Genomic DNA, 5,537 nt, shown 5'->3' on the forward strand with positions numbered 1-5,537 from the left:
CCAACGTGTTCTTTATTTTGTCACCGGGTTGTTTGTCCTATAAAATACCATTATAACCTGTCTTTATTTTAACCCTTCTCTGCCATCTGACGTACTATCCCATCCATGGGACCCGGGACCCTATGCCCATGGACGGGATAGTACGTCATAGCGATCAGCTCAGGGGGTGAGCGCCGCTGATCACGGCCGGGTGTCAGCTGATTATCACAGCTGACACCCGGCACTATGTGTCAGGGGCGGTCACGGACCGCCCCCGACACGTTAACCCCTGGCACACTGCGATCACAGTGTACCGGAGGTTTAGGGAAGCATCGGCAGGGAGGGGGCTCCCTCCGGGCTTCCCTGAGACCCCCGCAGCAGCGCGATGTGCTGCGCTGCTGCGGGGGCCTCCTTTCCTGCAGGTCCCCGGATCCAGTATGGCAGTGGGGGGGCCTGCAGGGAGCCGGCTTCCTCACTGCCTGCAGAGCGCAGGCATGAGGAAGCCTTCTGCAGTGCCTGTGTGAGATCGCTGATCTGTCACAGCGATCTGTCATGTCAGATCAGCGATCTCACACATGACAGTGATGTCCCCCCTGGGACAGTATAATAAAGTTAAAAAAAATAAAAGTAAAAATTTTATAAAAAAAAAATTCCCTAAAATTCATTTTTTGGAAATAAAAAAACAAAACCATAAAAGTACACATATTTAGTGTCTCCGCGTCCGTAACGACCCTCCCTATAAAACTGTCCCATTAGTTAACCCCTTTAGCGAACCCCTTAAAAAATAAAAAAGCAAAAAATGCTTTATTATCCTACCGCCGAACAAAAAGTGCAATAACGTGCAATCAAAATGACGGATATAAATAACCATGGTACCGCTGAAAACGTCATCTTGTTACGCAAAAAACGAGCCGCCTCACAGCGTCATCAGCGAAAAAATAGAGTTACAGCTCGCAGAATAAAGCGATGCAAAAATAATTATTTTTTATGTAAAATTGTTTTCATTGCATAAAAGCGCCAAAACACAAAAAAAGACATAAATGAGGTATTGCTGTAATCGTACTGACCCGAAGAATACACTGTGTTCCAAATTATTATGCAAAAAGAGTTTAGGAGTGATAAGGTTAGAATTTTTTTGTTTGTCATTTAAACTCATTGATGGTGATGTGTGTCAGGGCTCTTTATATCACTGAAAGCAATTGCAGATACCTGTGCAAATTAGTTTGGCAGGTGTGTCCAAATAAAGGCAAGTCTACTTAAGAAGGCTGTTCCACATTATTAAGCAGCCTACATTTTTTGCCAAAATGGGAAAGAAAAAGGATTTGTCGGCTGCTGAGAAGCAACAAATTGTGGAGTATTTAGGTCAAGGCATGACTACAATCAACATTGCCAAGACACTTCATCATGATCATCGCACAATCAAGAAGTATGTAGCTGATTCCCAGCACACACGTGTGCGTGCTGATAAGGAAAAATTGAGGACTCTTTCCAAAAGGCAATTGCGTCAGGTTAAAAGAGCAGCTGCAAAAATGCCTTGTCATAGCAGCAGACAAGTTTTTGAAGCTGCTGGTGCCTCCAACGTCCCCCGAACAACAAGATGCAGGGTTCTTCAGAGGTTTGCAGCTATGTGTAAGCCATCCTGTCGACCACCTCTATCCACTGCACACAAGCAGAAATGGCTCCAGTGGGCCAAACGATACATGAAGACTGACTTCCAAACTGTTTTGTTCACCGATGAGTGCCATGCAATGCTCGATGGTCCAGATGGATGGAGTGGAGGATGTCTGGTTGATGGACACCCCATGAAAACACGGCTAAGGCGCCAACAAGAAGGAGGTGGAGTAATGTTTTGGGCTGGAATCATGGGGAGAGAGATTGTAGGCCCCTTTAGGATCCCTGAAGGGGTAAAGATAAACGCCATAATCTATGTGGAGTTTCTAAAACAGCACTTCCTGCCATAGTTCAAGAGGAAGAACCGTGCTTTCCGCAGCAAGATCTTTTTCATGCATGATAATGTACCGTCTCATGCTGCAAATAACACATCTGCATGTCTGGCTGCTATGGGCATAAAAGAGGACAAATTCATGGTGTGGCCACCATCTTCCCCTGACCTCAACCCCCAACCATCCAGAAACTGACAATTCAATGGACGAGAGAGTTCAGAAGCTTCTTTCAATCAAGGGGTCATATGTGCAAATGTAACATCACCTAGAATAAAGTTTTGACTTGAAAACTGTTTGATTTCATTTTGTAATAAGCTGATAATGCTTATAATTTCACAATTGACCATTTTTTTGTTCAAAATAAAAAGGTTGAAAACTCTGCTGTGCATAATAATTTGGAACATGCATTTTGAGTGTTTCTTATTTTGAAAAATATACTGTTTTCATAGGCAGTTTGTTCAAAAACATTGCAATTATACTAGAATATTAGATGACTGGAAAATAACAATGACTGCAATTCATATAGGTAATTTAGAGAAAATATGAGGAAATATTTTTTGCATAATAATTTGGAACACAGTGTAAAACCGCCTTATCAATTTTACCGCACGCAGAACGGTGTAAACGCACCCCCCCAAAAGAAATTCTTGAAATGCTGGTTTCTGTTCATTCTGCGTCCCAAAAATCAGAATAAAAAGCGAACAAAAAATGTCACGTGCCTGAAAATGGTCCAATAAAAACATCAACTCGTCCCGCAAAAAATAAGACCTCACATGACTCAGTGGGTCCAAATATGGAAAAATTATAGCTCTCAAAATGTGGTGATGCAAAAACTATTTTTACAATAAAAAGCATCTTTTAGCGTATGACAGCTGCCAAACATAAAAACTCGCCATAAATAGTAACTCAAACCCCCCCTTTATCACCACCTTAGTTAGGGAAAAATAATAAAATTTAAAAAATGTATTTTCATTTTCCCATTAGGGTTAGGGGTGTGTTGGGGTTAGGGTTGGAGTTAGAGTTGGGGGGTTTCCACTGTTTGGGCACATCAGGTGCTCTCCAAACGCAACATGGCGTCTGATCTCAATTCCAGCCAATTCTGCGTTGAAAAAGTCAAATGGTGCTCCTTCCCTTCCAAGCTCTGCCATGCGCCCAAACAGTGTTTTACCCCCACATATGGGGTATCAGCCTACTCAGGACAAATTGCAAAACAACTTTTGGGGTCCGATTTCTCCTGTTACCCTTACGAAAATAAAAAATTGGGGGCAAAAATATCATTTTGTGGAAAAAAAAATGATTTTTTACAATTTTCACGCCCGGGTGTTATAAACTTCTGTGAATACCTTGGTGGTTAAAAGTGCTCACCACACCTCTAGATAAGTTCCTTAGGGGGTCTAGTTTCCAAAATGGGGTCACTTGTGGGGGGTTTCCACTGTTTAGGTACATCAGGGGCTCTCAAAAGGCAACATGACACCCGCAGACCATTCCATCAAAGTCTGCATTCCAAAACGTCACTACTTCCCTTCCGAGCCCCGACGTGTTTCCATACAGTAGTTTTCTCCCACATATGGGGTATCAGTGTACTCAGGACAAATTGGACAACAACTTTTGGGGTCCAATTTCTCCTGTTACCCTTGGGAAAATAAAAAAATTGGGGACTGAAAGATCGTTTTTGTGGAAAAAATATGATCTTTTTATTTTCACGCCCGGGCGTTATAAACTTCTGTGAAGCCCTTGGGGGTTCAAAGTTCTCACCACATATCCAGATAAGTTCCTTGGGGGGGGGGGGGTCTATTTTCCAAAATGGGGTCACTTGTGGAGGGTTTCCACTGTTTAGGCACATCAGGGGCTTTCCAAACGTGACATGGCATCCGATCTGAATTCCAGCCAATTTTGCATTGAAAAAGTCAAATGGCGCTCCTTCCCTTCTGAGCTCTGCCATGCGCCTAAATAGTGGTCCCCCCCAACATATCAGGTATCAGCGTACTCAGGACAAATTGCACAATAACTTTTGCAGTCCAATTTCTCCTGTTACCCTTGGTAAAATAAAAAAAAAATTGGACCTGACGTAATTTTTTGTGAAAAAAAGTTAAATGTTCAATTTTTTTTTTTAAACATTCAAAAAATTCCTGTGAAGCACCTGAAGCGTTAATAAACTTCTTGAATGTTGTTTTTTGAGCACCTTGATGGGTGCAGTTTTTAGAATGGTGTCACTTTTGGGTATTTTCTTTGGTATTTTCTATCATAGACCCCTCAAAGTGGCTTCAAATGTGATGTGGTCCGTAAAAATAAAATGGTGTTGCAAAAATGAGAAATCGCTTGTCAACTTTTAATCCTTATAACTTCCTAACAAAAAAAAAATGTGGGTTCCAAAATTGTGCTGTTGTTAAAGTAAACATATGTGAAATGTTACGTAAGTATTTTGTGCGACATATCTCTGTGATTTTAGGACATAAAAATTCAAAGTTGGAAAATTACAAAATTTTCACAATTTCCGTTTTTTTCACCAATAAACGCAAGTTATTTGAATGAAATTTTACCACTAACATGAAGTACAATCTGTCACGAGAAAACATTATCAGAATCAGTGGGATCCATGGAAACGTTTCAGAGTTATTACCTCATAAAAGGACAGTGGTCAGAATTGTAAAAATTGGCCCGGTTATGAATGTGCAAACCACCCGGGGGGGGGGGGGGGGGGTTAAAGGGAACATGTTGCCTCCAAATGATATAAAGATGCAGGGATAATCTGCAGGTAAATGGCATATGAATCCTTCCTGGCTACCTTACTGGAGCAGCGGCTTCTGGGAGAAAATGTGGTATGTTCTTCCTGTGCCCACTCATTTCCAGTCCTTGGGGAGGTGCAGAGAACAGCTGGAAAGTGAGAAGATGCCCAGGATGGGCTGAGCCAATTCATCTTGCTCAATGCTGAACTGCAACTGACACAGAACTACTAGAAAGTAATTTTTAAAGAGGTTGTCTGGTAGTTTTACATGGATGACCTGTCATTAGGATTTGTCATAAATATCAAATCCGTAGGGGTGCGACACCTGCCACCCCCGTTGATCAGCTATTCCCAAGTGTATAAATCGGACAGCGCACAGGCTCAGGTTATTCAGTTGGACTGTTCATATGAAATGAATGATTTATCTATCGGTCCGAGAGGGAAAAAAAAATCAGATGAGACTCGCCTATTCAAAACTACGGGTGCCGTAAAAAAAAAAATTTGATCCCACACACATCAATGTGGCATCCAATTATTTTACAGACACGTTATTATAAACTCAGGAAACTGTGATCATATGTAGAAATGGGCAAACCCGAAACAGTAAAGTTCGGTGTCCGTACCAAACACCTACTGTTTGGGCACAGACACCAAACACGGACTTCACCAGGAAGTTTGGGTTCTGCTGCCCGAACACCGGGTGTTTGTAACGCTGTCGTGCATGGCAGTGCGGCAAACATTGCTTCTGGTCGGCGGTGAAATCATCCCCGCCGGTCAGAGAGCCGCGGTTCCCACGCTGTCAAAAGACAGCGTGAGTGCTCAGCTGTGATCAGAGGTATAAAGTTTACCTCCGGTCACTGGTGTCAGCTGATAGGACTACAACTCCATCA

The sequence above is a fragment of the Dendrobates tinctorius genome, unplaced genomic scaffold (assembly GCF_039654945.1).
Source record: "Dendrobates tinctorius isolate UK_male_01 unplaced genomic scaffold, ASM3965494v1 ptg000326l, whole genome shotgun sequence".
Lineage (NCBI taxonomy): Eukaryota > Metazoa > Chordata > Amphibia > Anura > Dendrobatidae > Dendrobates > Dendrobates tinctorius.